This window comes from Arachis hypogaea, chromosome 10 (assembly GCF_003086295.3).
Source record: "Arachis hypogaea cultivar Tifrunner chromosome 10, arahy.Tifrunner.gnm2.J5K5, whole genome shotgun sequence".
In the NCBI taxonomy this organism is placed as follows: domain Eukaryota; kingdom Viridiplantae; phylum Streptophyta; class Magnoliopsida; order Fabales; family Fabaceae; genus Arachis; species Arachis hypogaea.
In genome coordinates, this window is record NC_092045.1 from 104,793,358 (window position 1) to 104,811,126 (window position 17,769).

General features: G+C 37.2%; 1 long non-coding RNA gene and 1 other non-coding gene across 2 annotated transcripts; both read left to right on the top strand.

Annotated features, from left to right (window-relative positions):
• The first annotated feature begins 1,671 nt into the window (after positions 1–1,671).
• Positions 1,672–1,779, top strand: LOC112719307 (small nucleolar RNA R71). Its single transcript, XR_003161613.1, has one exon. It is a non-coding gene; the product is annotated as a small nucleolar RNA R71 (small nucleolar RNA).
• Positions 1,780–12,200: 10,421 nt separating this feature from the next.
• Positions 12,201–17,769, top strand: LOC112716257 (uncharacterized). The gene is made up of 2 exons (XR_003160233.3): positions 12,201–12,780; positions 17,075–17,769. It is a non-coding gene; the product is annotated as an uncharacterized lncRNA (long non-coding RNA).

Here is a 17,769-nt window from a genome sequence, read left to right on the forward strand (position 1 = left end):
ATGTTGGAACCTCCCAACACCAAACTTAGAGTTTGAATGTGGGGGTTCAACACCAAACTTAGAGTTTGGTTGTGGCCTCCCAACACCAAACTTAGAGTTTGACTGTGGGGGCTCTGTTTGGCTCTGTTTTGAGAGAAGCTCTTCATGCTTCCTCTCCATGGTGACAGAGGGATATCCTTGGGCCTTAAACACCAAGGATTCTTCATTCACTTGAATGATCAACTCTCCTCTATCAACATCAATCACAGCCTTTGCTGTGGCTAGGAAGGGTCTGCCAAGGATGATGGATTCATCCATGCACTTCCCAGTCTCTAGGACTATGAAATCAGTAGGGATGTAATGGTCTTCAATCTTTACCAGAACATCCTCTACAATTCCATGGGCTTGTATTCTTGAGTTGTCTGCCATCTCTAGTGAGATTTTTGCAGCTTGCACCTCAGAGATCCCTAACTTCTCCATTACAGAGAGAGGCATGAGGTTTACACTTGACCCTAAGTCACACAAGGCCTTCTTGAAGGTCATGGTGCCTATGGTACAAGGTATTGAAAACTTCCCAGGATCCTGTCTCTTTTGAGGCAGTTTCTGCCTAGACAAGTCATCCAGTTCTTTGGTGAGCAAAGGGGATTCATCCTCCCAAGTCTCATTTCCAAATAACTTGTCATTTAGCTTCATGATTGCTCCAAGGTATTTAGCAACTTGCTCCTCAGTGACATACTCATCCTCTTCAGAGGAAGAATACTCATCAGAGCTCATGAATGGCAGAAGTAAGTCCAATGGAATCTCTATGGTCTCAGTTTGAGCCTCAGATTCCCATGGTTCCTCATTGGGGAACTCATTGGAGGCCAGTGGACGCCCAGTGAGACCTTCCTCAGTGGCGTTCACTGCCTCTTCTCCCTCCCAAAATTCGGCCATGTTGATGGCCTTGCACTCTCCTTTTGGATTTTCTTCTGTATTGCTTGGGAGAGTACTAGGAGGGAGTTCAGTAATTTTCTTGCTCAGCTGACCCACTTGTGCCTCCAAATTTCTAATGGAGGATCTTGTTTCAATCATGAAACTTTGAGTGGTTTTGATCAGATCAGAGACCATGGTTGCTAAGTCAGAGTTATTCTGCTTAGAAATCTCTGTCTGTTGCTGAGAAGATGATGGAAAAGGCTTGCTATTGCTAAACCTATTTCTTCCACCATTATTGTTGTTGAAACCTTGTTGGGGTCTCTGTTGATCCTTCCATGAAAAATTTGGATGATTTCTCCATGAAGGATTATAGGTGTTTCCATAGGGTTCTCCCATGTAATTCACCTCTTCCATTGAAGGATTTTCAGGATCATAAGCTTCTTCCTCAGATGAAGCTTCCTTAGTACTGCTTGGTGCATTTTGCATTCCAGACAGACTTTGAGAAATCATATTGACTTGTTGAGTCAATATTTTGTTCTGAGCCAATATGGCATTCAGAGTGTCAATCTCAAGAACTCCTTTCTTCTGACTAGTCCCATTGTTCACAGGATTTCTTTCAGAAGTGTACATGAATTGGTTATTTGCAACCATTTCAATCAGTTCTTGAGCTTCAGTAGGCGTCTTCTTCAGATGAAGAGATCCTCCTGCAGAGCTATCCAAAGACATCTTGGATAGTTCAGAGAGACCATCATAGAAAATACCTATGATGCTCCATTCAGAAAGCATATCAGAAGGACACTTTCTGATTAATTGTTTGTATCTTTCCCAAGCTTCATAGAGGGATTCTCCTTCCTTCTGTCTGAAGGTTTGGACTTCCACTCTAAGCTTACTCAATTTTTGAGGTGGAAAGAACTTTGCCAAGAAGGCATTGACTAGCTTTTCCCAAGAGTCCAGGCTTTCTTTAGGTTGAGAGTCCAACCATGTTCTAGCTCTGTCTCTTACAGCAAAAGGGAATAGCATAAGTCTGTAGACCTCAGGGTCAACCCCATTAGTCTTGACAGTGTCACAGATTTGCAAGAACTCAGCTAAGAACTGATGAGAATCTTCCAATGGAAGTCCATGGAACTTGCAATTCTGTTGCATTAGAGAAACTAATTGAGGCTTAAGCTCAAAGTTGTTTGCTCCAATGGCAGGGATAGAGATGCTTCTCCCATAGAAATCGGGAGTAGGTGCAGTAAAGTCACCCAGCACCTTCCTTGCATTGTTGGCATTGTTGTTGTTCTCGGCTGCCATGTGTTCTTCTTCTTTGAAGAATTCGGTCAGGTCCTCTAAAGAGAGTTGTGCTTTGGCTTCTCTTAGCTTTCTCTTCAAGGTCCTTTCAGGTTCAGGATCAGCCTCAACAAGAATGCCTTTGTCTTTGCTCCTGCTCATATGAAAGAGAAGAGAACAAGAAAATGTGGAATCCTCTATGTCACAGTATAGAGATTCCTTAAAGTGTCAGAGGAAAAGAAGAGTAGAAGACAGAAGTAGAAAATTCGAACTTATCAAAGAAGATGGAGTTCGAATTTTGCATTAAGGGATAGTGTTAGTCCATAAATAGAAGGATGTGAAAAGGAGGGAAGTAATTTTCGAAAATTAAGTAAAAGATTTTGAAAACATTTTTGAAAACATTACTTGATTTTTGAAAATGAAAGTGGAAAAGAAATCAAGTGATTTTTGAAAAAGATTTTAAAATTAGAATATCAAAAAGATTTGATTGAAAACTATTTTGAAAAAGATGTGGTTAAGAAAATATGATTAGTTTTAAAAAGAGATGTGATTGAGAAGATATGATTTGAAAAACATTTTAAAAAGATTTGATTTTGAAAATTAAAAACTTGACTAACAAGAAAAGATACGATTCAAACATTAAACCTTTCTCAACAGAAAAGGCAACATGCTTGAAGTGTTGAATCAAATCATTAATTGATAGTAAGTATCTTTGAAAATGGAAAGAAATTGATTTTGAAAACACATGATTGAAAAGATATGATTTGAAAAAGATTTGATTTTGAAAAACTTTGAAAACCTGAAAAAAATTGCATTGAAAAACAGAATCTTCCCTCTTGTGCCATCCTGGCGTTAAACGCCCAGAATGGTGCACATTCTGGCGTTTAACGCCCAAAACTATACCCTTTTGGGCGTTAAACGCCCAACCAGGTACCCTGGCTGGCGTTTAAACGCCAGTCTGTCCTTCTTCACTGGACGTTTTGAACGCCCAGCTTTTCTGTATAATTCCTCTGCTGTATGTTCTGAATCTTTAATTTCTCTGTAGTATTGACTTGAGAAGACACAAATAAAAAATATTTTTGGATTTTTAATAATAAGGAAAAATCAAAATGCAACAAGAATCAAATAACTATGCATGCAAGACACCAAACTTAGCAGTTTGTATACTACTGACACTAATGAGAATGCATATGAGACACATAAAACACTCAAGTCAAGAGAATTCAAAGATCAGAGTAAGAAATCATCAAGAATTATTTGAAGATCCTTAAGAACACATGAATGGATGCATGCAATTGATACCAAACTTAACATGAGACACTAGACTCAAACAAGAAATTTTTGGATTTTATGATTTTTTGATTTTTTTGTGTTTTTCGAAAATTAAGTGGAAAAAGATATCAAAATTCTTAATGAGAATCCCAGGAATCATGCAATGTTAGTCTAAAGCTTCAGTCTAAAGGAATTAGACATGGTCAGCCAAGCTTCAGCAGAACACTGCATTCAAGAGCTAAATTGATGAAGATCAATCAGCTTTGGTGATGATAAGAACATCACCTTGAAACACTAGAATTCATTCTTAAGAACTCTGAAAAAAAATACCTAATCTAAGCAACAAGATGAACCGTCAGTTGTCCAAACTCAACAATCCCCGGCAACGGCGCCAAAAACTTGGTGCACGAAATTGTGATCAATACTTTTCACAACTCAAATAATCCCCGGTAATGAATCCAAAAACTTGGTGTTCAATACCATGGCATAAACACAACTTCGCACAACTAACCAGCAAGTGTAATGGGTCGTCCAAGTAATAAACCTTACGCGAGTAAGGGTCGATCCCACAGAGATTGTTGGTATGAAGCAAGCTATGGTCATCTTGTAAATCTTAGTCAGGCAAACTCAAATGGATATGGTGATAAACGAAATAAACATAAAGATAAAGATAGAGGTACTTATGTAATTCATTGGTAGGAACTTCAGATAAGCGCATGAAGATGCCTTCCCTTCCGTCTCTCTGCTTTCCTACTGTCTTCATCCAATCCTTCTTACTCCTTTCCATGGCAAGCTTATGTAGGGTTTCACCGTTGTCAATGGCTACCTCCCATCCTCTCAGTGAAAATGGTCCTATGCTCTGTCACAGCATGGCTAATCATCTGTCGGTTCTCGATCAGGCCGGAATAGAATCCAGCGATTCTTTTGCGTCTGTCACTAACGCCCCGCCTGCTAGGAGTTTGAAGCACGTCACAGTCATTCAATCATCGAATCCTACTCAGAATACCACAGACAAGGTTAGACCTTCCGGATTCTCTTGAATGCCGCCATCAGTTCTAGCCTATACCACGAAGACTCTGATCTCACGGAATGGTTGGCTCGGTTGTCAGGCGAGCACTCGGTTGTCAGGCGATCAACCATGCATCGTGCAATCAGGAATCCAAGAGATATTCACCCAATCAAAGGTAGAACGGAGGTGGTTGTCAGTCACACGTTCATAGGTGAGAATGGTGATGAGTTTCACGGATCATCACATTCATCAAGTTGAAGAACAAGTGATATCTTAGAACAAGAACAAGCGGAATTGAATGGAAGAACAATAGTAATTGCATTAATACTCGAGGTACAGCAGAGCTCCACACCTTAATCTATGGTGTGTAGAAGCTCCACCGTTGAAAATACATAAGAACAAGAGTGATCATTGGTTTCGGCCCCAGAGAGGGAACCAGAAGAACCAAGATGAAAATACAATAGTAAAAGGTCCTACTTATAGAAAACTAGTAGCCTAAGGTTTACAGAAATGAGTAAATGACATAAAAATCCACTTCCGGGCCCACTTGGTGTGTGCTTGGGCTGAGCAATGAAGCATTTTCGTGTAGAGACTCTTCTTGGAGTTAAACGCCAGCTTTAGTGCCAGTTTGGGCGTTTAACTCCCATTTGGGTGCCAGTTCCGGCGTTTAACGCTGGAAATCTTGAAGGTGACTTTGAACGCCGGTTTGGGCCATCAAATCTTGGGCAAAGTATGGACTATCATATATTTCTGGAAAGCCCAGGATGTCTACTTTCTAACGCCATTGAGAGCGCGCCAATTGGGCTTCTGTAGCTCCAGAAAATCCACTTCGAGTGCAGGGAGGTCAGAATCCAACAGCATCTGCAGTCCTTTTTAGTCTCTGAATCAGATTTTTGCTCAGGTCCCTCAATTTCAGCCAGAAAATATCTGAAATCACAGAAAAATACACAAACTCATAGTAAAGTCCAGAAAAGTGAATTTTAACTAAAAACTATTAAAAATATACTAAAAACTAACTAGATCATACCAAAAACATACTAAAAACAATGCCAAAAAGCGTATAAATTATCCGCTCATCATCAGGCAAACTCAAATGGGTATGGTGATATACGAATAAAACATAAAGATAAAGATAGAGATACTTATGTAAATCATTGGTAGGAATTTCAGATAAGCGCATGAAGATGCTTGTCCCTTCCGTCTCTCTGCTTTCCTACTGTCTTCATCCAATCCTTCTTACTCCTTTCCATGGCAAGCTCAAGCAAGGGTTTCACCGTTGTCAGTGGCTACCTCCCATCCTCTCAGTGGAAATGTTCAACGCACCCTGTCACGGCACGGCTATCCATCTGTCGGTTCTCGATCAGGCCGGAATAGAATCCAGTGATTCTTTTGCGTCTGTCACTAACGCCCCGCCCTCAGGAGTTTGAAGCACGTCACAGTCATTCAATCATTGAATCCTACTCAGAATACCACAGACAAGGTTAGACCTTCCGGATTCTCTTGAATGCCGCCATCAGTTCTAGCCTATACCACGAAGATTCCGGTTAAAGAATCCAAGAGATATTCACCCAATCGAAGGTAGAACGGAGGTGGTTGTCAGTCACACGTTCATAGGTGAGAATGATGATGAGTGTCACGGATCATCACATTCATCAAGTTGAAGAACAAGTGATATCTTAGAACAAGAACAAGTGGAATTGAATAGAAGAACAGTAGTAATTGCATTAATACTCGAGGTACAGCAGAGCTCCACACCTTAATCTATGGTGTGTAGAAACTCCACCGTTGAAAATACATAAGTGATAGTGTGATCATTGGCCTCGGCCCCAGAGAGGGAACCAGAAGAACCAAGATGAAAATACAATAGTAAAAGGTCCTACTTATAGAGAACTAGTAGCCTAGGGTTTACAGAGATGAGTAAATGACGTAAAAATCCACTTCCGGGCCCACTTGGTGTGTGCTTGGGCTGAGCATTGAAGCATTTTCGTGTAGAGACTCTTCTTGGAGTTAAACGCCAGCTTTTATGCCAGTTTGGGCGTTTAACTCCCATCCTTGTGCCAGTTCCGGCGTTTAACGCTGGGAATTCTGAGGGTGACTTTGAATGCCGGTTTGGGCCATCAAATCTTGGGCAAAGTATGGACTATCATATATTGCTGGAAAGCCCAGGATGTCTACTTTCCAACGCCGTTGAGAGCGCGCAAATTGGGCTTCTGTAGCTCCAGAAAATCCACTTCGAGTGCAGGGAGGTCAGAATCCAACAGCATCTGCAGTCCTTTTTAGTCTCTGAATCAGATTTTTGCTCAGGTCCCTCAATTTCAGCCAGAAAATACTTGAAATCACAGAAAAACACACAAACTCATAGTGAAGTCCAGAAAAGTGAATTTTAACTAAAAACTAATAAAAATATACTAAAAACTAACTAGATCATACTAAAAACATACTAAAAACAATGCCAAAAAGCGTACAAATTATCCGCTCATCAATATATGTTTTACTGTTGCATCTCATAGAGGTTTATGGAGAACTAGGGTTGCTTTTATGTATGTTGGGTTGTGGATTATATATATATATATATATATATATATATATATATATATATATATATATATATATATATATATATATATATATAACTATTCTCTGGCTAGCCTTAGCTTCACAGGCTGAGTTTGGAGCTTGATATTTTGTATCTTGATCCTTTACTCTTACTTTCTATATATATAAGAACAGTAGTTTCTTCTTACGCAAGTTACGTTATTTATCAGAGTTGCGCTTTTTGATTTTGCGATTTGTTTCACCAAATCTTCAAAGCTCCTAGTATACTTCCTTTCTTCGACTACTATAGGTATTTATATTTTATTTTTAGAGGTTGTAGTGCCTCGTCACCTCTGTTTTACATCCTAGGTGTAAAGTTTTGTGTGGTAAGATATTACATATAGTCTAATGGTTAGATTAACTACTGTGAGAATTGTGTTTAGCATTGCTGTTTCTTTTAACTGGCATCTAAGGTAATTTGATTTTTCAAAAGCCTTTTTGAATAAAAAATTGAAAGAGAACGTTTTCATGTCTCAACCTCAGGGGTATTGTCATGAGAATTCTAATCTTATGTATAATTTAAGAAAGTCCATCTATGATTTGAAATAAGTACCTCGTGCTTGGTATCAAACTTTGGCAAACACATTGTACAAGTTTGGGTTCCATAACACAAAATCTGATGCCTCTCTCTTTGTAAGGAAAAAAAATCTAATTCAATTATATATCTTTTGATTGTATGTGGATGACATTATTGTCATAGGAAACAACATGAAGGCTATTGATTTGTTAATATCTCAACTAAATTATATTTTTTTCCCTTAAAGATTTGGGGTTGTTTAAGTTTTTTCTAGGTTTGAAAGCTAACTATATGTCCAATTGAAGCTTGCTTGTTACCCAAACAAAATATGCTACTGATTTATTAAAAAGAGCAGGCATGGAGGCTGCTTCACCAATGACAATACCAATGGTTTCGAACATAAAACTATCAAAGCTTGATTAAGAACCTTGTGAAAATTCAAAAAATTATAAATTAATAATGGGAGCCAAGATCTAATCTAGCTTTTGCAGTCAACAAAGTCTCTTAATATGTGCAACAACCAACACTGCAACGTTGGAAATACATGAAAAGGATATTGAAATACTTAAAAGGTATGATTTCATATAGAATTGTTCACTAAGTCTATTGATTTCAAGTTATTAGCATTCACAAAAGCTGATTGGGCTTTGGATTTGGATGATAGAAAGTCAATAACTGGATTTTGTGTTTATCTTAGGAATAATCTCATCTCGTGGAAGAGCAACAAGCAGACCAAGCTTAGTAGGAGTAGCATAAAGGATGAGTATAGATCAATTGCAGCTGCTCAGACAGAGATAATTAGTCTTCAACAACTCTTCGGAGAGCTTAGCATACCATAACCAGTTCCTCCCACCATCTATTGTAACAACCAGAGTTCATGTTTGTCGGCAGCAAATCCAATGTTGCACAGTAGGTGTAGGCATTTAGATATTGATCTTCATTTTGTAAGGGAATTAGTTGACCATAAATGTCTCTTTGTTGTTCACATACCTGCACAAAATCAGATTGCAGATACTTTGACTAAACTCCTGTCTCTAAGTCTGTTTCACAAGTTCAGAGACAACTTGAGGGTCTGTGACAAGCTCTGATATCAATTTGAGGGAACGGAGATATTAGAGGCATAGGATAGTTAGTTAGTCTAGTCAGCAAGTTTGTTAGAGTATGTTAAATAATTCTATTATTACCACTTTTTCTTTTAGACTATTTTGTTAGCTTCAGTTTTCTATAAATAGCTTATTATATTCTATTTTAATCCTCAAATCTTGTAATATATGATTTCAAGCGTGATCAACGAAGCTCACTCTATTAGTTCTTTTTTCTCAAGCTTATTTTGCTTCTGTGTTTCTTGAACTTAAGTTTTCTCTCTTTAGTTTTTGCTCTAACACTCTAAATATATGAGGATATCAATATCCTTTCATCACTCAAAATGTGCCAATAAAAATAATTCATTAAAAAAGCAAAAATAATAGACAAAGAGATTTTTTTGTGACAAAATAAGCAAAGAAATAAAACAAAAGCAAAACATCTATCCTATATCATCAAGCATGAGTTGCTAAAGATCATCACAAATTCACAAGGCGCAGAACAAATAACATGAGTAGGATTAGTCGTCGCTCCATATCTCGCCAACAAATCTACAACAATGTTAGCTTCACGGGCTATCCAAACAAATTGCACCAACCAAGGTCTTTACATAAGCTCCTGGATCTTGTTAAGAATATTGACATCATCAGAATTATACCCACTAGCCAAATTATGTAAAAAGTGCAAAATATTGAGACAATCCATTTTGCACACAATATCACTCAAGCCATAATCTTAAACTAAAATCAAACCCTCTAAACAGCAAAAAGCTCACATCTGACACTAGGCTTTGGGGGACAGCTACTAGAACAACCCGAAATTCAACAACCATTAGAGTCTCTAATGACATAACCAATCCCAGCCAAGTTCAAATAAAAAAATAAACTCGTATCACAATTAACTTTAAAAGTATTACCTGCTGGAGGTTCCTACCTTATCCGGTTCTTGAAAGTTCTAAAGATTGCACTGTTTTTGGCATACCTTCTTAAATCATTAGCAGTTATCCATGCCATAGCAACAACCTTATGATCTGACCATAGATTTTCAGCATTGGAAAGATCATTACAATGATGCCTCCACACCCACCAAAGTCCTGCCCCCAGATAACTCCTCTTTACCAAGCATGACCTTCCAAAACCAAAACTCTAGAAAGGTACTTCAAACAAATCAGAAAACAAAGGATCCAACATCTCTCAAATAACTCTAGATTTCACACAATCTCTAAGACAATGCTCCATCGTTTCCTGATTCTTGTTGCATCTTGAGCACCTATCCGATTCAGATTAATGATGCTTGAACGGAAGGCATTCGCTGGGAGGACATTTTGTAAACCCAGCCACATCATAATCTTCATCTTTTTTGGAATATTAGAATACAAATCCACCACTAGTTGCTGTTACCAGTCCAATTTATTTTTTTTTCAAGAGCTAACGATAACCCTCTATAAACCTTCAACGCTATAGGCCACCAAGTCCATCCGAACTCCCAATCCTTAATTCTTGGAGGCCTAAGGCTATAGAGAAACTGTTTGATCCCATGAAGAATTGGTGTGGCAAGGATATCCACCTCCCTAACACCATTGCTCCACAAATCAGCAAAAGAAAAATTTGTTTCAGATATGTGCACATAAGAAGTAAGCTCACAAAGTTTACCAAGAAGAGTCTACTCATCATACCAAACAGATTGTTGCATATTCCCCACATTTCATCTAAATCCTTTTTTTAAAATATCATAAGTCTTAATAATCTTCTTCCAAGTAGTCGAAAGAGGAATAATGAGTGAAAATGCTATTTATTCACAATACACTTGAGTTAATATTTTTTATTGTCTAGTTTTTCTCTTTTTTTTTATTTAAGTCTAATTATTCTTTTGATTTTTATAATTTTATCAAAATTTTAATTAAATTTTTATAATTTAAAAGTTATCATTTGAATTTTGTATTAGATAAAATTTTTAATTAGATTTTTAAGCTCTTTAGAATATTTGTTTTTATATATGATATATAAAAATTATAAAATATTCTTAAAACACATATTTTACAATAATTATGTATTTTTCTAAAAGAAAAACTAATAAAAATTTAATTATAAATGTGTTTTTAATATAAGAACTTAATTATAAATTTTTAAATTATAGATACTTAATTATAAATTTAATAAAATTATAGATATTAATAAAATAATTAAATTTTTTTGGAGTATAAGCACTCTTTAAAAAAATAATTAATTTTTGGAGTGAAGTGATGATTATTATTTTATTAATTACCTTTTTAGGGTGTAGTTCTTTCGCGAAAATATTATCTAAACAATTGTTGTTTAAAAGTATAGGTCATTTTTTTAAATATTTCAATAAATAAATATATATATATATATATATATATTCTTAGTTAAGATATCCCAATATTCGATAAATTCATTTAATAGTTTCTTAAAATATTTGAATGTACTTGTTTACTTATGTCTTTATTAAATAACTATAGCATATTTAACTATGCACGAAATATTAATCATTTTTAAAATTAAATTAGTTCAAATATATTTTTATATGCGACAAAAAAGTACTTTTAAAATTTAAAGGTAAATTTTATCGCACTGTTATAAGATCAACTATGTTTTATGGTACGGAGTGTTGGGCGGCTAAAGGGGAGCACGAACATAAGTTGAGTGTGGCAGAGATAAAAATATTGAGATGGATGGATGGTCATACGTGATTGGATAAAATAAGGAACGAGAATATAAGAGAAAGAGTTGGAGTAGCACCCATTGTGGAAAAGATGGTAGAATCGCGTCTCAGGTGGTTTGGACATATGAGAAGAAGACCGACAGAATACCCAGTCAGGAGGGTGGATGAGATGGAAGATGGACAAGGGATGAAAGGCAGAGGAAGACCTAAGAAGACCATCCAAGAGGTGGTCAAACGAGATCTACATGTAAACGGTCTCTCTATTGACATGATACATAACAAAGCTCAATAACGCCCCCACCTAGTGGGACAAGGCTTTGTTATTGTTGTTGTTTGTTGTAAATAACTAAATATACTTTAACTGCTTTTAAATTTAATAATTTTTTAATCTTTGTATTTTTGTGAAAATAATAGCTTATATTTATCTTAAAAAAATATTACAAGAAAAATATCAAATTAAACATATTGATTAGAAATTTAGAACTGAAATTATTCTTTCCATATTTAAGAGAGAAAGAAAAAATATTTAGTGGTCACATCAATAAAAAGAAAAGAAAAGCAAAGTAAAAAATAAACAAATCTCTCTTAAATTTACTCACACCAATAACAATTATTGCATTATTAACAAAAACATCATGCATCAAGAAAAAAATGTTTGGTGGTCTCGTCCATCAAAAAAAGAAAAAAAATAAAAATTGAATAGACTTCTCTAAAGTTTACTTACACCAACTGTTAGTCTCCAAAATCAAGCAATAAATATAGAAATTATAATTCAACGAAATAGTAAGAAATGATAGAAGTGTGTATTATTGAATTGAGTAAAAGAATGTAAAAGAAGAAAAAAATAAGAGTATGAGTAATCCCCTCCTTCGAGTCAGGGGTGAAAACTCCTCATATACGACTCCATATTTCACCAATTGCTTAACAAACTATGCAGGAATCTGTCCCCCATATACTCTGGAACTAACTATTGGAAAATATGATTTAGTGTGGCATATGCTATTTCTTCACATAGTTATGCGTCCACTTAGGAGCTGATTTGGGCCTAGTGCTCTTGCTTCTCATTTTTGGCCCATTGAATTCCTCATGAACAGATGCAACTATTGCTTCTTCCATTGGGTTTTTAGAAGAGATAGTAATATAACTTGGGCTAACAATCATCCCTTCCTCCAAAATGACCTTGCCCTCAAGGTCAATCTCTAGAAACATAAGTTGCAGTTCTTGAATATCAACCTAAGTGGCTTCCTCAAGTGCGATCCCTTCCCAATCAACTAACACTTGAGTTTGCAGTCCCTCCACACCAGTGACTATTCGGCATGCCAGAATCTCCATGAAGCATGGTTGCAGCGAAGACGGTAGTTCAGCAGCTGCTTGTCTCTGACAACACTGTCCCATGGAATTCCTTAAGCACAGAGACGTGGAAGACTGGATGTAAAGCCCAACCCGGCGATAACTCCAACTGGTAACCCACACGCCCCACTCTTTGAATTACTTTATAGGGATTGTAAAACCTCTTATGGAGTTTGCTATAACTAGGCTGCACTGTTAGAGATTTTTGCCTGTAAGGTTTAACCCATAAGAGAACCCAATCACCAATTTCAAAGTTCTCCCTTCTGTGTTGATTGGACTGTTTCTTCATTTTATCTTGAGCTAATTGAAGAAAGTAATGCAACTTCCTATTCAATGCCTCTTTGACCCTCAAAAAGTTATCAACTTCCATCACCAAAGTGGTCCCAGAATGTATCCAGGTAGCGGCTACACAGGGAATCCATGGAGGGCTTCATGAGGCGACATATCAATTGCCAAATGATAAGACCCATTATAACAGAATTCAACCCATGATAAATAGGACGCCCACTGTTTAGAACAGGAGTGATTAAAGACCTTTAAATACTGTTCCAAAGTGCGGTTGACAACCTCTGATTTTCCATCGACTTGTGGATGATAGGCAGCAGTATAGTGAAACTTAGTTCCACTAAGTTCAAAAAATGTTTCCAGAATCGACTCAAAAACAAGGAATCATGGTTTGAAATGATGGTAAGAGAAAATTCATACAATTTGACCACACTGTTAATGAATACCCGAGATGCTTCCTTAGCCATAAAGCCAGGCTTTAGTGCACTGAAATAACCCACCTTGCTAAAACGGTCCACCACAACTAGAATTACCGTAAAATTTGCAGATTTAAGTAATTGAATGATGAAGTCTATAGTAATATCAGTCCAAGATCGCACTGGAATTAGGAGTAGTTGCAATAAGACTTAGGTTTAGATGAAACATATTTAGTGACTTGGCACTATTGACATTTCTCCACAAGGTGGTGGACTGTTGTCTGCATTTCTGGCCAAATAAATAGCTTTCCTAAAACCTTGTAGGTATTTAGAATACCCTTGTTGATGCCTTTATAGATGAGTTAAAATCATAGAGACGGAGTTTTCTTAACCCATTGAAATCTGGCACCGAAAGTCTACCTTGGTATAACAACAACCTTTCCCTCATAGTGTAATATGTCCCCAACTTTCCCTCTTGCAGCTGCTGTTGCAACTCCAACATCCTAGGATCCTCTTTATTAGCAAAAATCAAAGAGTCCATGAGGGTGTTTCGAACTGAAGAGAGGCTGTTAAGCGCTGGTGGAACAGCCTCCTTGCTCTGCCATGAAAAAGAGTCAGCCACTTGATTCATTTTTTCCAGACGATATTCAATATCAAAGTCATATCCCAGTAATCTCACCAAATAGTACTATTGTTCTGGGGTCAAAATCACTTGAGTCATGAGCTCTTTCAACCCTTGGTGATATGTTTTTACTCGGAATTTACGCCCGAGAAGATAATACCGCCATGTCGCAATAGCCTAAGTAATGGCATAGAGTTCTCGAACATAGGCTGAACTCACTGCTAGTTTGGAACTCAACTTCTTGCTAAAGTAAGTCACTGGGTGCCCCTCCTGTATTAGGACCACTCAAATTCCCGTGTTAGAGGCATTGATTTCCACTGTAAAAGGCTTAGAGAAGTCCAGCAAGCCTAGCACGGATGTTTGCATCATTGTAGTTTTCAACATCTCAAATGTAGCGTCTGCATCCAGCCCCCAATGAAAATTATTTTTCTTTAATAGCTCAGTTAAGGGTTGCGCCAGCTGGGCATACCTTGCAACAAACTTTTGATAATACCCGGTTAGTCCAAGAAATCTTCTTAGTTGCTTGAGATTAGTAGGTTTTGGCCATGCTTGAATGGCAACTAGGGGTGACATGACACGGCCCAGTCTAAAGATTCGGTCCGAACTTGAATACTTTAGGGCTAATTTGGTGTGATTTCACTGGATAAGGGTCTCAAAAATATACTCAGTCATTATTTAGGGTTAGATCTGGGTCAAGGCGAACCCGGCTTCACCCAACCTATGTGCACCATAGGGGGACTAAAAAAGGATATATATTTTAAATTAATTCCAATATTATGTTATATTAATTATAAGCTTATTGTTTTATTTTTAATCACATTTGTTGAATTAGGAAATAGATCAAAAAAGCATGAAATTAGAATTTATGGACAAATTCAAGTTCAAGTATGGTTATTAACTTCTCTGTAACAAGTATTTTTTTTCTTCTTTATAAATGAGTGCATCATAATTTTTTGACATAAAATTTATCAAGGTTCAGACTTCACCTGGTCGAGACCCGGTTTTAGTGAGGCCCAAAAGTAGTATGATTTTACCGGGTCTAGGGTGGGGTAAGGGTCTCAAAAATAGCCCCGGTAGGGTCAGGTACGGGTCAAGGCAAATCCAATTTCACCTGACCCCATGTGCACCCCTAATAACAGCTATCTTAGACGATTCAACTTTTACGCCTTCCTCACACACAACGTGCCCTAAATACTCCACTTGTCGTTGCCTAAATGTACACTAGACATTTTAGCAAAAAAACTTGTTTTGAGCAAGAGTTTCAAGTGCAAGAGTCAAGTGTGAGATGTGCTCCACTCATGAACTACTATAGATCAAAATATCCTAAAAAAAAACAGCAATAAACTTTCTCGAATAAGGTTTAAAAGTTTGGTTCATTGTTGCTTGAAAAGTTGAGGGTACATTCGTAAGGCCAAAGGGCATCTCCATAAACTCATAGTGATCGGAATGAGTACAGAAAGCTGTCATGGGAATGGCGTTCGTATCCGAATCTGATGATATCCAGACCGTAGGTCAATCTTGGAAAAATATTCTGTACCAAAGAGTTCATCTAGTATCTCCTCGATTGTGGAAATAGAAAATTTATCCTTTACAGTTATATCATTAAGTGGCCAATAGTTAACATAAGCGTCAGCTACCTTGTTTCTTCCTTACTAATAGAACAGGGCTGGAAAAAGAGCTTTAACTCTCCCTTATCACTCTGAGTTCCAACATCTTAAAAACCAATCTTTCAATCTTTAATTTTTTGAAATGAGGGTACTTGTAAGGTCTCATATTAATCGGTTGTGAACCAGGTAGTAAGTTGATGTTGTGATCAACATCCCGCTGCGGAGGCAGCTGTTTAAGCTCTTCAAAAACCACCTGACACCTATCGAGGACCTCTTGTACCTCATGTGGGGGCTGGGCATCCGGCTCCGCGGAAGTTGCACCTTCCTCGAGTAACTTTAAATAATAGAAGGTCGCAGCGGCTTCTGTGTGAACCATCTTGTAGGTTTTTGAGACATTCAGGTTGCAACAAGCATTTTCCTTGCAACTTAATAGAATGGCTATCGACTGTAAACTCCATAGTAAGCAGCCTGTAGTGAGTAGTGACATATCCAAGACACAATTAACCAATAAGCTCCTTGTAACTCCAAAATATGTGTCCACAGTGAATTGGAATCCTTGCATTACCAAATAAATTCCCTCACATTGGGCCTAGCACCCGATTACATCTCCATTCCCCACCATAACCTGTAACGAGGTAGCTTGCTGAACTGGTAACTTCAATTTCTTAGCAATGTTAACCTTCATAAAACTGTGGGTGCTACCCCATCAATTAACACCATCAAGATTTGCTCTTTATAGATTTTTTTTAGTCAAAAGGTTGTAGGCTGGTACTATCCCACCATGGCACTAAAACTGATTTTCGGCTGTACTAGCTGCACCATAATAGAGCTTATAGGTTCCTCTTATTCCACCAACTCTGGGTTTAGTTTTTACAAAATCTCTTCTATATCCTCATTTCCAATTAGGAGATAACAAGACGAGACAATGGTGTCCAAGTGAGAACTTATCATCACAATAGTAACAACTAACAAAGTCCCTTCTCCCTGTTTGTCTTGATCTTAGAGGCAGATAATCTCCTGAAAGGAGTGTGGGTAGTGGTAAAGACCTTAACAGGTGGGTTGATATTTTTTGTGGTAAGATTTTTATTTTGTTGGCTTATGATCAATGGATGGTATGGAATTCTTTTATAATTATTCTCTGTAGCTTGGTGTTTTTATTTATGTAGTTTGGCTAGTTACACTGCAGTGGAATATATAGTTGGTTTAGCCAATAATAATTCACATTTCAAATAGTCTTGTAATCCAGCCGTGACTAAGGAGATTAGCCATTTCTCACTTAAACATGTGACCTGATTAGATAAATCTTCAAATTGATTGTGGTACTCAGCAACAGTAGTGTTCTGTTTCAATTCTTTCAAAGCTACTTTAGGGTCATAAAACAAATTCTACCTAAAATGGAATTGTAATGCATCTAAGAATGAATTTAATTGTATGAAATGTTATTATTAGCCCCTGATATATACCATGTGTATGCAGGATCAGTTAGGTGGAAGAAAACCATACGCACATGCATATCCATAGGCACATCATACCATTTAAAGTATTCCCGTACTTTGAATATCCATTCATCAACTCCTTCACCATCAAATAGAGGGAGTTCAACCTTGATACATTTCACAAGTGGTCTGTTGTCGGTTATACGAAGGACATTTTCTGGCATGAATGAGCGGCTGGCTAGCTCGAACTCTGGCTTTTTCATCTCCAGAGCCTCTTTTAGTAAGCTACGGATCTCTTGCAGCGATTCTTCCATTGCAACCACGCGATTGTTGGTAGCTGTGACGCGACTGCCGATCTCAATTTGGTCACACTAAAGGGTAGTAATCTCCTCCCGAGAGCAACTGATTCAGTAGAATCCACCATGGCAGAAATTCTCAATAAAAGCACCAAATGTTAGTCTCCAAAATCAAGTGATGAATATAGAAATTATAATGCAATAAAATAGTAAGAATTGATAGAAGTGTGTATTATTGAATTGAGTAAAAAAGTGTAAAAGAAAAAAAAGAAAGGAGTACGGATAATTCTCTCCTTCGAGTCAGGGGTGGAAATTCCTCGTATACGACTCCATATTTCACCAATTGCTTAACAAACTATGTAGGAATCTCTCTCATATACTCTATAACTAACTATTGAAAAATATGATTCAGTATAGTATAAACTATTTCTTCATGTAA